The sequence below is a fragment of the Mixophyes fleayi genome, chromosome 4 (genome assembly GCF_038048845.1).
Source record: "Mixophyes fleayi isolate aMixFle1 chromosome 4, aMixFle1.hap1, whole genome shotgun sequence".
NCBI lineage: Eukaryota > Metazoa > Chordata > Amphibia > Anura > Limnodynastidae > Mixophyes > Mixophyes fleayi.
The window spans coordinates 78,109,778-78,125,708 of NC_134405.1; the positions used below are offsets into that span (position 1 = coordinate 78,109,778).

Genomic DNA, 15,931 nt, shown 5'->3' on the forward strand with positions numbered 1-15,931 from the left:
TTGTTGTAATCTTCATAGTAGTTATGTGAAAAATAAGACTATAGGGAGCATACATTGTGCTAAATTGTAGACATAAACTAAAGTTGTTGGTTAAGTTTAGTATGAACTTGGAAATAGATAATAAAATGTATATTTTTGATTAGAAAATATTATGCAGATTACATTGAGGGAAAATGTAAAAAAAATACTTTGAAACAAAACATCAACATATTGCCAGCGTGTACACAACACAAAACCTACAGTTCAGTGAAATTTAACCAAGAAATCCACCTTAAACTAAAAATTTGCTGATTTATGAATGGGAAAAAATGGGAGATAAGTGGTAATAAAAATCAACCTTATTGCCAGGTCTCTTAGACTGGGATGGAAATAGGCGAGATATGTAAAATAATAACTTACCTGCGCTCCCTCGTTCCTTCAATATGGGAGCTCCCCCAACACTATCATCCCATGACCTTGACAAAGATATAAGGGGTTCCAAAATAGTCCACCCTGAGCAAGAGACAGGATTTCCTGCTCAGACTATTACAGGTATTGTGGGAGCCTACCCTAGTGGAGGATCAATGGAACGCAGGTAAACTGCATTAAAGTACTTTTGTTTAACATATATAAATCTTAGGGCAGTGGTTCCCAAACTTTTGCAGTTCGCGGCACCCTTAGAGTCTCCAAATTTTTTCAAGGCATCCCTCCAAAATAATTATTGAGCAGTCCTGTTTTAGAAGTAGTTGGGGCAAAAAAATGCAATAAGTATTTAGGTCAGGACAGAAATACTTATTTAGTTGTATGCAAAAATGCCCCCTCTGCATCCAGACACTTTGCCCTCAGGCACTCTGCCCCCTCTGCATCCAGGCACTCTGCCCCCTCTGCTTCCAGACACACTGCCCCCTCTGCATCCAGACACACTGCCCCTCTGTATCCAGACACACTGCCCTCTCTCACACTGCCCCCTCTGCCCTCTGTCATGCTGTCCCCCCTCCTCTGCTCTCTGTCACGCTGTCCCCCCTCCTCTGCCCTCTCTCACGATGTCCCCCTCCTCTGCCCTCTCTCACGATGTCCCCCCTCCTCTGCCCTCTCTCACGATGCCCCCCCTCCTCTGCCCTCTCTCACGATGTCCCCCCTCCTCTGCCCTCTCTCACAATGTCCCCCCTCCTCTGCCCTCTCTCACAATGTCCCCCTCCACTGCCCTCTCTCACGATGTCCCCCCCTCCTCTGCACTGTCACGCTGTCCCCCTCCTCTGCCCTCTGTCCCCCTCCTCTGCCCTCTGACATGCTGTGTCCCCCTCCTCTGCCCTCTGTCACGCTGTGTCCCCCTCCACTGCCCCTCTCACGCTGTGTCCCCCTCCACTGCCCCTCTCACGCTGTGTCCCCCTCCATTGCCCCTCTCACGCTGTGTCCCCCTCCACTGCCCCTCTCATGCTGTGTCCCCCTCCTCTGCCCCTGTCATGCTGTGTCCCCCTCCACTGCCCCTCTCATGATGTCACCCTCCTCTGCCCCGCTGTCACCCTCCTCTGCCCTGCTGTCACCCTCCTCTGCCCCGCTGTCACACTCCTGCCCCTCTGTCTGCCCGCTGTCACACTCCTGCCCCGCTGTCTGCCCGCCGTCACACTCCTGCCCCGCTGTCTGCCTACTGTCACACTCCTGCCCCTCTGTCTGCTCCGCTGTCTGCCCGCTGTCACACTCCTGCCCCTCTGTCTGCCCGCTGTCACACTCCTGCCCCTCTGTCTGCCCGCCGTCACACTCCTGCCCCTCTGTCTGCCCCGCTGTCACACTCCTGCCCCTCTGTCTGCCCCGCTGTCTGCCCGCTGTCACACTCCTGCCCCTCTGTCTGCCCGCTGTCACACTCCTGCCCCGCTGTCTGCCCGCTGTCACACTCCTGCCCCTCTGTCTGCCCGCCGTCACACTCCTGCCCCTCTGTCTGCCCCGCTGTCACACTCCTGCCCCTCTGTCTGCCCGCTGTCACACTCCTGCCCCTCTGTCTGCCCGGTGTCACACTCCTGCCCCGCTATCTGCCCGCTGTCACACTTCTGCCCTGCTATCTGCCCGCTGTCACACTTCTGCCCCGCTGTCTGCCCGCTGTCACACTACTGCCCCTCTGTCTGCCCCACTGTCACACTCCTGCCCCTCTGTCTGCCCCGCTGTCACACTCCTGCCCCGCTGTCTGTCCACTGTCACACTCCTGCCTCGCTGTCTGCCCGCTGTCACACTCCTGCCCTTCTGTCTGCCCCGCTGTCGCACTTCTGCCCCTCTGTCACACTCCTGCCCCTCTGTCTGCCCCGCTGTCACACTCCTGCCCCTCAGTCTGCCCCGCTGTCACACTCCTGCCCCTCAGTCTGCCCCGCTGTCACACTTCTGCCCCTTTGTCTGCCCGCTGTCGTACTCCTGCTCCTCTGTCTGCCCGCTGTCACACTCCTGCCCCTCTGTCTGCATGCTGTCACACTCCTGCCCCACTGTCTGCCCGCTGTCGCACTCCTGCCCCTCTGTCTGCCCGCAGTCACACTCCCTCTCACTCCTCTGCCGCGAGCCAGCCATAGAAAAAACCAAAGAGCACATAAACTTACCAATCAGCGCGGCGCAGGGACCCAGCAGACTCCTCTCTCCAGCAGTTGTCACTGACGTCGATATTCAGTGACAGCTGCGGGAGAGAGGAGTCTGCTGAGTCCCGGTGCCGCGCTGATTGGTAAGTTTATGTGCTCTTTGGTTTTTTCTATGGCTGGCTCGTGGCACCCCAGTGACAGCACCGCGGCCCCCCTGGGAGCCGCGACGCACACTTTGGGAACCGCCGCCTTAGGGTATTGTGGGAGCCACCGCAGAGGAGGATCAGGGGAATTGAGGTAAATTACATTACAATACTTTTGTTTAACATATATAACCTTATTCCACCCAAAAATAAGTCTGAAATGGAATTTCTCTTTAACAAAAGGCTTCCTCTGTAACATGGAGTCCAGAGTTTCTGGCAGTATTGAGCTGTTTTTATTTGCTGGATTCGCTCTTAACCTTGGAGAGGTTCAGTAAACAAGATCTTCTTTTGTTCATATAGTTGTCACACAATGCAGCGCATGCAAATTCCAATCCCCTGATGTCTGATTCTGGAGGAACAGACAGGCCTGTCACCAATAATTACTTTTATGCTGCATCAGACTTTCAAAAATCTTTCAAATGCTGGCAAATCCAATATTGTGTATACAATCCAAGAAATAACTAAGCACAATGTTAAGGGCAGAGTAGCGTGAGATGCTTAACTGCTAGAACTGCTTCGTAAGATTTTCACCTTTAGCAGCCCCTTTTCCAAGGAACTGGTTATGTTCCACAGTACTTGGTTGTCCCCAGGACTTAGGCTCGGGTAGTAGCAGTTGTTGATATAGCACCTGCCCAGTTTAGAAGACAGAACACAGTAGGAGGTAATGAGCAACCTGGATATATTAGCAGAACTTAGAGCTAGACAGGCAAGTGTTAATGTGGAGTAGTCTGGCACTATCTTATGGAGTGGACAGCACACGGCAGCAGATAGTGAGCAACCAGAATGTATTTGGCAGAACTCAGAGTCAGACAGGCAGGAATCAGAAGTAGAGAAGACAGCGAAATCCTTTAAACAAGCCAGGGATCATGGTGGGTAAATATGTGAGAACAATCCGTTTAACAAAGCCAAAATTCAGAAATGGAGAAGGCAACAATTCCTATAAACAATCCAGGTCAAACACTGAGAGCAGATCAGTTCAGGATACAAGCCACACTAGGTCAAGCAGGAACTATCACCAGCATTGGTATGCTGCCAGGAAGAGCTTTATAAGGGCAACAGCACCAATGAGTACTGCAGAATGATTAGCTGCAGGGGTGTGGAAGATGATTGCACACCTGAGGCTGTCAGACTGAGGGCTGAGTGAAGCTTGTAACTATTTGCCCAGCAACTAGCTGAATCAATGAACTGCAGGATTGATCCTACACATAGTAGTAGCAGTAATTGCATAGATGATAGATCAAATAAACAAACCAACAGGAGAGCTCCTAAATCTTAACACACAACAGAGAAATAATAAATCTGGGTTATGTTCATTTCAAACAAGTCAATTGAATCCTTGTTTTTTATTTGTTTTTTGTTTCTTTAAAAACATTAAAATTAGATGTAATGAGCAAAAATAATGAACAGGGATATTATCAGTATGCTTCTCATTCTTCAGTTGTAAGAGTTATGTTGAAAATTGATTAAACTCTGACATCAGCCCATGATAAAGGAAGTAGCGTGACATCATATGGTCATACTGTCCGGGAGACTCCGAAAATGGTGATCTCATGGACACCCAAGTGACCCTGGCATTCACCCTGCCCAGCCATAATGAGATATGGTGGGCATAACGCAGCCTGACAACACGATTCTGCATCATTCCCATCAAAATCGATTTGTTTGTTTTTTTAATAGATGTTCTCTGTCCCTTGGAGGGACATACAGTATACTGACAGTTTGCTGTATTTTATTATTACATTTAGTGCAATTGACATGTGCTTATTATGAATACATTTGCACATTTTGGGGCTTATTTATAAATCCGGCTCTGTTCCCAGTGATAAGTAGAATTTTTGTATTGCTGCTTATCACTGCAATAAAACATCACTTATTGTTGCAATTTTAAATTACCGCTTTGTCTGGCCAGAGTTTATGTGCTTGTTCGTGAACCAGCTTGTTGACTTATGTATGCACAGTGGAACCGAAAGATCTGTAATTCTGTATTGATTGTCTTAATGTATATGATCTATTTTTCCACATTGTCCTATGAATGTGCACATCTAAGTGTGTATTTATTAATTAGTCATCATTGTGTGTTGTTTTTAATTTAAATATACTAATCATCAATGAATTACTGTACTCTTGTCTTTAATTATGTCTCTGATGGTGCATAAAATATTCTTATTAATTAAGTCCCTGATTTTCATTAACCAAGCAAAATCTGCTGTGCTGCTGATGAAAGGGTCTATGAGGCTTTGACACATGTTCACATTCAGTATTGTACTGATCTCAGCTCAGTTGAATAACAATTCTGACAGACTTTTATGGCTGTGTTCATTGTCTTGCATCTGTTAGCTTCATCCCTGATTGACCTCACTGGATTTAACAAGCCAGATGCTGCGTAGAGTTGGAGACTGAAGGTGAAACCCTAAGTGACTACCACTGAGATGTGTTGCTGCCATGGGGCCTGAATTTGAAGGCAATGTAGCCCCCCACACACACCTCCCGAATGAGGCACCCACTCTACATGAGGCCCCCACGCTGGTCAGAGACCTGAGCTGACGTTTGTGCAATTGGTACATGCACAGGAACGGGCATAATCAGATGAGGCTAGAGAAGCATTAATAGTCCCCTGCCCAAATTTTGCAATGTGGTCAGGTGATGCATTGTTGACCCTGCTGATGCAAATACTTTGTGCTGAAGTTATTAAAAAAGGACATTTCACATAACATCGTATCCATACTGTAGGTACGTTGGGCCTTAGTGTAGCTGGGCCCAACATATGCTCTTACCTAAAGCCTGGCATGTTCAATAGCGCTCCGAACTTGCTGTGGTTGTAGATGGTAATATTACTCACATCCCTGCAATGTTTGCAATGTGCAAAGATGTTGTTGCTGATGTGGTCATATCATAGCCTGTTTAAGATTATTTTAACAATGCGTGTTCTGGTCTGTGACTTCATTACAACCACATCCACACACCTCCCAACATTTGGATCGTCGGCATCAGGATAGGAGGGGCATGGTCACACCTTGAGGGGGCGTGGCCACATCATGATGGGGGTGTGACCACACCCCCGTGGCTATGCCAGGCGCTTTTGAAGGCAGTGCTAAGAGAGGTGATGTACCATCAGATGGATATAACTTATTGGCCTGTGCATACCCTTCTGCAACTTTTACAAAATACATTGCTTTATCTTTCTAGTCTTTACATGAGTAGTAGAGTCGTTTATTTTCATTGATATAGATATATATATATATATATATATATATATATATATATATATATATAATTTGCAACTATTTTCAATTATGCGTTTCTGTAATTTGAAGCACAATGACAACAATTCACTATAAAACATTTAAAAATGACCCCTGTCTTTCCACCGCACTGATTTGATATTCCCTCCTAGTTAAATTGCTCAGCAGAGCTCCTTATAGTGACCATAGAAAGAAACAGTTGGTGATCATATCTGTGTGTATGACAAAATCACTGAACAGTATCAATAATGTGTATTTTTATTTCTGGTTTCCACAATTCTTTAGAGAACGGGTTTCCAGATAAGAGATCCCATTCCCGTATATATCTCTTGCTGAGAGAACAGCGGAGCTATACATATTGAGGTCAGGTCAGCCTAAATAAACAATTCTGTATTACAATATAAATATGTTGCATAAAAGTACAAAAGTAGGCTAGCTATATAAAGCAATGTATTTATTAAAAATTGCAGGAGGACATGTACAAGCCCATAAATTATAGTCACCTGAAGCTGTGAAGGTTTTCATTTGAAATAAGTAACCTGCCTGCAGCGTTGTGACATGTTCTCTTTAAAGCCCATTTATCACCTGTTTTCTTAAAAACAGTATGTCAGAGACTAGTGGCAGTGTTAGACAGGCACTTTAGAACACAGCGATGTTGATGACCAGAAAACCATGGCATTCTAAAGTGATGATACCTCAGAGAATGTTAAGCGAAGCCATTAAGCTGAGGGCATTTAAAAGGATTGTTTTATGTGTTTCAGGCACTTACCCATTCGGGGTTAAAGTTTTGCTGATATCCAGCTAATAGGATCCATTGGGAGTGGCATAGTCTCTTCAGTATTAACTCCCATGGATTGCTGGGTCTTTTCTTACCACACTTTCACGGATGCCTTCCCGCCCGCCCAGCTAGTTGTTTTGGTTTGTGTTAACAATTTTTATTTACAGAGGAGGCGCAGTTGGTGGGAGAGCAGTGCAGTCAGCGACTAGTCACAACGGTGGTTATAATATTTGGCCGCACGTCACTACCCCTTTAAAGTAACATCAGTCTTCATCCTTCTGAGTGGAGGATCCCTTGGCCTGCTTTACATGGCTGTCAATGTTGAGTCCAAGAGGGAGCAGTCAGGCTGACGCCTGTTTTAACACCGGCCAATGTTAAGGGATTATTCCTTGGTTAGTTTGAATACCATCTTGGCATTGCAATATTTGGTTAGATGATTGGTTGTTAGTTGACTGCATTTTGCTCTCGCCACCACCAGGTGAATTTCATTTAATTGGTTTATTTGCCAAAGAAGCTTATACATGTCCGTGTCTTTATTTGGTTTAGTTTAAGTCACACTTATAATGTACGAAGGTTGGTAAGGTGCGTGAAGGAAAGGACATTAACCATATGCATTTTATGATGAAAGTGGACGTCACTACTCTGTCACACCATAGCAATTCCGCTTGTCAAATCACCACATGTAACACTTTAACAGCGGAATCACTATGGTGCAAAAGTAGAACATGTACCGTATTCACTTTCATGACATACTGATTGAGCATATCCTAATTTTGCCATTTCCTGGTCAGAAAAATTGCAGTGTTCTAAAGCACCCAGCTGACGCTGCATTATAAAATACACATATGGTCTAGTAACCTTTTATCACCTTGTCAATAAGTTGTTTCAGCATTTGTTCTTTTCCACTTTTTCCCAATTCAATTTGAAGCAGTGGGGATCCGGTCACAAAACACGCTCCTCAATTCCAGAACAAATATCCAAATAAAATAGCAGTGGACACATTATAAGAAAGCCATGTACTGTTCAAAATCTCATATTGAGCTGTTTTAATAAACCACACACTAGGGTCCATTTTATCAGAAGCCAGTTAACCTACCAGCAACTTTTTTAGGTGAAACATCTTTGCCGGCACCTGATAAAAATCATTTGTGGAAGTGACGTCATACAGTTCCACCTACGCGGTCTGTTTGCATTCCCTCTGTGTGTTCCGCGCTGTCATACTATAAGTCATTTATTCACTGAAATGGTAGTGGCAGGTGCATGTGAATACCATTGGTAAAAATTGTGCTCAATCCAAGTTAGCAACCACACATACAACCATCTGCACAAAGCTGTATTCTAATAACACACAAAGGTAGCCATCAGCATGCAAACCTGTACCCCGGTAAATAATGATCACAGCACAAGCCTGTTCCTTGACCCCCAGACACAACTGGTGATCAGAGCACAGAGGATGGGGTCCCACAGTTCTGTGTCTTGTTTGGTCATAGTGGTCCAGGACCAGTGTGATAGATGATTAGTGTTGTATATGGCCATTACCTTGTGTAGCACTAGGTCTGTTAGGATGAGGAGTGTCAGCAACAGGAAGCACATTCCTGCTTGTCACTTCAAAAATCCCTCCCAGGGGCTGACTGGCAAATTGTAGCCCCCGAGACTCGGCTCAGTCGCCTATATTGGATCATTGGAAAGGGAAAAAATGCTTGTAGCCCAGTGACCCAGCCTGAGATAGCCCACGATGGAACCAGTCCAGCCAGCCCCTAACCCTACACATTGTACCTAACATACAGGGGACTTGGGTCATTTTCAGATCATCCTCCTACAGAATTTAGTAGTGCATCAGTTTCCCAACTAACGATCACCCCTGAGACCCTCACCCTTTCTGTGCAAATTGATCACAAGCAGAGTTATGCGGGCACCATCCAGGGTATCCTCAGATGAACACACATAATAATGGCGAGGCCTGGCACGTGCTCTCTGAACACTAGGAGGCTCCACCCCGCAGCTGCTACTCTCTCACCCTGACTCACCATTCTCTTCCTCTCAGCACATATGGGATAAGCGCGCACACAGTGTAACACTCTCCCAGCGGTGCAATGTGTACATTCACAAACTTTACCAATAAGAGAATTGGGGGTCTGTTTCATGTTCTCATATTTACCTGTCTTATCTGATAACCCAGTCTGGGTATTTACTGATAGATGATATCTTCCGGCCTGATTCATCAAGGTATGCAAACGCATACGCATCTGCTAAACGGGACTTGAGCTACGTAAAACACCACATACGCAGTGCAAACAGAGCAGATACGGCACTCAAAGTCAACTCAATCTCAAACTCCAACGCAAATATAACGGTTTGCGTCACTCAAAGTATGAAATACAGATGCGTATGCGTTTGAGTACCTTGATGAATCAGGCCCTCTGTTATTTGAATGACAAAAGGCAAAGACACTTAAAATGCGTGTACTTAAATATTTTATAGTTATTTATTAATACAAGGCTCATAAAAGATTACCATATAAAACAGAACAGGAAGGTGGTGCACTGTATTAATTAGTTTACGTTACAAATACCACAATAGAGTTCTATCCTCAAGGATTGAATCAAATATAACTCAATTATGATGACTGATCTTTCCTATGACAGTTCAAGGCAATAACTTTTACAGCACATATCGATCCATCCATTGTGGTTCAAGGCTTCCTTAAAGCTGTAGCCTTATTTTTAACTACATAGGTGTCTTCTTATAAACTGAGCACAAGGGAAATGTGTAATACCTAGTCTTGAATAATGTCACATAAATAAACAGTCAATTTTCAAAATGGATTAAACAAAAAGTTAGACATCACTTGTTATTTGTAACAATACTTATTAAGTTAATCTTAATATGTATATAATAATATATTTTGGACTGCATGTGTTTTTACTGGTACCCTTCTATAGTATTTATTTGCATTACATTAGAGAGTTAAGTGAGCATAACTGGAAGCTATATTTGAGTGTATCCTGAAGTATAAAACTCTACTGTGGTATTTTTAGCTTTAGCTAATTAATACGATACACCATAAACGTTTATAGTTTTATATGGTAATCTATATAAGGATGGTGCTGATTACTTCCTACTGCTTATTTTGTGAGATATGGCAGTTGAATGAAGTTTCTTTTTTTATCTATGTTAGATCATATCATATATTATTACATGTATGTATCACATATAATGTATCCATTAGAATTGTATGATGTTTATCACAAAGTAGATTATTACCACTAATTTGAGGATGTGTCTGTATTGGGTGTATGACCTCTTGATTATTGCACCTGAAGAAGGAGGAGGAGCAACCAGCACTACACCCCTCTCCCCTCTGAAATGTTTTGCATCATGCAAACCCACCTGTTGTTTATTAAAACAGCTTGTATGAGCCGTTCAACGGTACATGGCTCTCCGATAATGTGTTGCCTGGTTCAAAACAATGTTATTTGAAGCTCAGCAGAAGCTGGAACAGCTGGGACAGTGCTCTGTTCATGTCAGCTTCCACCTCCCACTCACCCCTTTTCCTTCTGAGATATTATTGCATTGCATTGTTTTCTTATAACATTAGTAGTAAAATAAACATGCTTAAACATTTTTCTCTGAACATTGCCAGTTAAGGTGATGGCTGGCTATTATGTAAGCAGATGTGCACTATACCAGTCTTGTTGACAGATTTGCTTTAATATGTTTAATGCGTAAAACTTGCAATTCTGAAATGTTGAAGGTAGAGTTTCTTATGTTTTGTGAGAACAGGCTCAGTGACACCTTGTTTCTCAGCATTGAAAGCTCTAAGTGTATTTATTAAAGGGTGGAAAGCCCTATCTGGCGAAAGTGGAGATAGGACTTCGTCTTATACACCAAAAGGGCATAGCCGGATTAAGGGGGGGGCACGTGCCGTATGAACTTTTCCTGTCTGACAGCAACTGACACCAACCGCTCTGGACCCACCTCTCTCCACGCCCCCCCCCCCCCCCTCGTCCCGTCGCCCGTATGATCTAACCTGCACCTGCTGTCAGTTGCTATCTGCACTGACCATTAGTTTTTGTGTTATTTTTGCAGCGGGGGGGGGGGGGTCGGGGGGTTTACGGGCGGATTCTGGGCTGCTGCTCTTCGTTGGTGGGGGGAGCAGGGTGGCAAAGAAAAAATATAGATTTACTCACCTGATCGCGGCGCCGGCGTCCCACCTCCTTCCTCTCTGCTCTGTTAACACTGAATGACAGGCGTGACATTGTCAAGTCACGCCTGTCATTCAGTGAGGAGCAGCGCAGAGAGGACCAAGAAGAGAGAAGACAGAAGACAGAAGAAAAGAAAAGAAAGAAGCCAATAGAAAGGTAAGTAAAAAAAGGGAATAAAGCAGAAAGGCACACTATGAGAAAAAAGGAGGTGAGAGAGGCACAGTAAGGAAAAAGGGGAGGAGAGAGGCACAGTAAGGAAAAAGGAGGGGAGAGAGGCACAGTAAAGAAAAAGGGGAGGAGAGAGGCACAGTAAGGAAAAAGATGGGGAGAGAGGCACAGTAAGGAAAAAGGGGAGGAGAGAGGCACAGTAAGAAAAAAGGAGAGGAGAGAGGTACAGTAAGGAAAAAGGAGGGGAGAGAGGTACAGTAAGGAAAAAGGAGGGGAGAGAGGCACAGTAAGGAAAAAACGAGGGGAGAGAGGCACAGTAAGGAAAAAGGGGAGGAGAGGGGCACAGTAAGGAAAAAGAAGGAGAGCGAGGCACAGTAAGGAAAAAGGGGGGGGAAGGCACAGCATGAGAAAAAAGGGGGGAGAGGCACAGATTGAGGAAAAATGGGGAGACAGGCACAGTATGAGGAAAAAGGGCGGGAGAGAGGCACAGTAAGAGGAAAAAGGGGGGAGAGAGGCACAATAGTGGGGACTATTAATTTAAGATGGGGTGGTTTGGGGGTGAGTTTGGGGAGAATGAGGTCTCTATTAAATTTGCCTATGAATTATTTAATGGCAGTGACGGGTTTGGGAAATAGGTATATTTCTGAAATGTAAATACTATTAATTTATTGCTGGGGCTGTTTGTAGGGAGGGAAATAGGTTTATTTATTAAATATGAATACTATTATTTTAATGTTGGGGCTGGAGGAAGGCCTAATTATTAATCGTGGGTGGTATTGATTTAACGCCGGGGCCGGCTGTAATTTTCTAAATGTACAAGCCGCAACTAAAGAAACCTGCAGCCACATGTGGTGAAAGTGAGAAGATTAGGTAGGAGAGATCAGCAGAGTCTGTGAAATGTTGTGACTCTAGAGGGACAATCCTAATTTTTGGTGACCGTTCAATGGTGTACACAACAATGCAGGTTTTTTTTGTCTGTAAGAGGGTGCATCAACACACCCATTAGCAATTTTGAATAAATATTGAATAAAATTGTAGTACATTATATATATATATATATATATATATATATATATATATATATATATATATATATATATACACATATCTATGTAATCTAATTAAAGCTTCAATATAATATACATAGCTACATATATATATATATATATATATATATATATATATATATGACATATATAGTCAAAATTGGCGTTATGTTATCAATGTTTATTTTTTATGTTAGTTTTGATGTGCGGTATCATTGCTAGTTTTAGTGTACATTATCAATGGTATTTTTAATGTGCGATATCATTGCTTGTTTTAATGTGTGGTGTCAATACCCATTTTATTGTGATGTTTTGATGATTGTTTTAATGTACAGTATTTTAGTTTGTGGAAGCAATGATTTTTCTTATGCAGACAACCTAGGCGAGCCCTCTGGGAGAGCTGTAAGTGTCATACTGTGGGCTGTAGGTGATGTAATGCAGGATGTGTCACTATGCCCTTAATTTTAGATCTTAGGGGCCCCCCTGTCTTAAGTACCCCGGGCCCCCCAAAGCCTTAATCCAGCTCTGCAAAAGGGTAAGATTCACCGGATCACTATGGTGATACCTCCCCATGGAAAGTCTATTTAACAAAGACTGCAGCAGTACTCACCATCTTAGTATTTACTAGTAAGTGGGCAGGATCCAGGAGAATGGGCAAGTATGCGTTAGTATATCGCATATAAGAAATTCCAATTTGTGATTTTATGGTACTGCAGGCTTGTTAAACCCTTTCTTAGTATTCTTATACCTATTTTTTTCTAAATGATGTTACAAGTTTGACTTTTTGTGAAATGTGTGTGTACCAATAGCAAAGTATCAGTAAAAGTGTTGTCTGACAGTATGTTTTTATAGCATCGTCACTATACCCTGATTTGACCCATGGTAGCATTTACAGGGCCTCTATCTCACGTCAGCATCTTCTTTGTCAACCATAAGAGTAATTGTTTTATTGTTAACTATGATTTTTTATAATCAATTTTCCGCTTTGCAGAATTTTGTGGCACCTACAAATAAATAATAGTGATGATGATTCAATACTAAAAAAATAAGTGTGCGTGCCAGGTTTGATGTGTGATAAATGAAAACATCATTGCAGTATGGATTACATTATTATTTTTTTATCTTGGACTATTGTGTTGAGACTACTCTTTAATAGCTTATGCTGCCAAGGGACAAATGCTTATAGGTGCTGTCAATATCATACCAACAGTGACGGACTACCACCGCTGCAGTGGGTGTGGCTGCTGCATAGTTTGGAGGTTAGGAAGGCCTGGCCAGGGCCGTAACTAGGCTGTGCGATAGGGGCGACCACCCAGGGTGCAACACTGAAGGAGGGCGCAGTTTAGGAATATTTTAGGTTCACTTGGTTAAAATTTAGGTCTAGGGGCAGCATTTTTGTTTCTCGCCCCAGGCGCGAAAATTTTAAGTTACCGCTCTGGGCCTGGCAATTTGTGTCCACTCTCTAAAGGCCCCTGATCTGCCCTAGCTTCACGTCACATGTGCCAGCCCCCTGCATACCCCAAACAGCAGAGTGAGGACCTCGGGGGGCAATAGGGTTAATATCCAGCCCCTCCCCCATTTTTTTTGCTGAGAGTCCTAGCAATGGCGTGTTCCACCACTGCTTGTATGATATCTAAGACACGTATAAGCATTTATGCCTTGGCAGTTTAGCCCCATGCAGTTTTCAGCTGAGTGTAGAAAGTGAGTATCACTCATTTTTAGTAGCCATGGGGTTAACTATAGAACTTCACTTTCAAACCAAACCTTCATAAGCAAATTTAGAATCCAGCAGTCTTTATTTGCAATCCCCTTTATAAGCTTGTGAAAGACAATTACTAAATGCAAGAAGACAGAGTAATTTTCAAACAGTGATCACTAGGTGTGTTAGCCAATACTAGACAGTGGGCAATAAAAATAATTACCAAGAGGATCAGGGTAGCTTTGGATGGATCCCCCCTGGCCTATCACACAAGACCAGAGCTGCAGGGTAGCAGGCAGAGTGGTGGTACTGGAAAAGCTGGGTCCAGCCTTAGAAACAGCCGGAGAACTTATTAGATTTAGGGGGGTATTCAATTGTTTGGCTTGACAGCCGAAATACTCGCGCTCTAAAACTATTACCGTTAATACGGTAATTACTCGCTGAATTTCAGCTCGCAGCTCCCTGAGCTGCGAACTGAAATTCAGCGAGTAAATTACCATATGAACGGTTTTTAAGTGCAATTTTACCGTATTAACGGTAATAGTTTTAGAGCGTGAGTTTTTCGGCCATCAAGCCGAACAATTGAATACCCCCCTTAGGGTCTAATCTGCAGGTCACAGGAATACAGCAATATTCAAGATGTTTTCAAGCAGGTCTTTGAAGCAAGTGATGTTTATTTGCTCTCACACTGGTTGAAGGTACCAGGAGATCAGGTCAGATGGAACATCAGAATTATACATTTCAGTGTACAAGACAGTGCTTTTTATACTGATTTGGACACAGGCTATTTTTAGATTCAGGATGCAATGTGTTTACACAAACATGGATTTACATGCATTGCAAAGCTAACAATATTTACGCTTATCTGTGATATCTTAGAAACGCTGTGATGTCCTGCATCTTACAGTGGACAGCAAGTCTAATTACATCTTCCTATGACCCTCACACATCAAAAGGTCTAATTAGCATGAGAATAGCATGAGTCCTTCTTCCAACAGTTGCAGAATACACATTTTCTCCAAAGAAAAGAATTTCACAGGAAAAGTTGTAAACCCCAAACAAGACATTTCCTTACACCAAGACATGCAAAAGGTTTTTCAAAACAAAGCCTTATTGTATCAGATATGTACATCAGAAATAAGGCATTTCCTCTAGAAAGGTTAAAACAGAAAAAACAAATTTTCTTCCTGTAACAAAATATACACAATATCAAATATAAGTGCATTGGCAATTATATAAATAAGCACTCTGCGCTATTTCCTTTAAATAAATTTATACCATAAGTTATTTCTAAGTGATCCAGTCACAGGGCTCATTTAGCAAACCAGAAAAAATGTGCCCCTGCAGTACATTTCATTTTGTGCAAATATACTCATTTATCCATATATATATATATATATATATATATATATATATATATATAGGTGATGCCCATATTCATGTTATTCAAACTGGCCCTGGAAAATGTTTTTTATTACATTGGTACCTTGTAGACATTCATATCCCCTGTTCCCAACATTCCTCACTAATACATCTTCTTATTCTGAGTTCCCACTAATGTTTACTTAGGCAAGTGATTGGGCAGGGGATGCCTTTTTGCAATTCTGGAATCACTAAATATATACCAGGGTCTCTCTCTAAACACAAGGAAATATTTAAAATAAGCTTTAAGTTCTCATAATTTAAGCGAGCCAGCTAAGCCCCATCTGGCTGTGTTTGGATAAGGAAACTTCTATCTGAAATAGGGGATTGGTGCGCAGGCTTTTTCCATAAACTGTGCCTGGCTGGATGTTTGTGTTTTCATAGGACTAAAGGTGACAAAAGTAGTTCTAGTCAAAGCACATGTGAAGTGTTTGACTCTCAAACACTTAGTCCAACTATATATAAACTGTTTACATTACCCAAATGTAGGTGATATGTTCTGTAATGTTGTACTGATTGTACTGATTAATATAACAAATCTTTTATTGCTACAATTAGTAAAAAAAAATTGCCTGGGCAGCTAAGCTACATTCCCCAGATCTGCACTTATATAAAAAGCCAGATTTTGAGGCTG

General features: G+C 42.9%; 1 protein-coding gene and 1 long non-coding RNA gene across 2 annotated transcripts in view; both read left to right on the forward strand.

Annotated features, from left to right (window-relative positions):
- The window catches only part of ADRA1A (adrenoceptor alpha 1A), a 103,150-nt gene that overhangs the window by 74,430 nt on the left and 12,789 nt on the right, over window positions 1–15,931 (forward strand). The gene's annotated exons all lie outside the window — the stretch shown is intronic.
- Window positions 1–15,931, forward strand: part of LOC142151646 (uncharacterized) — a 175,261-nt gene that overhangs the window by 47,167 nt on the left and 112,163 nt on the right. The window lies entirely within an intron of this gene.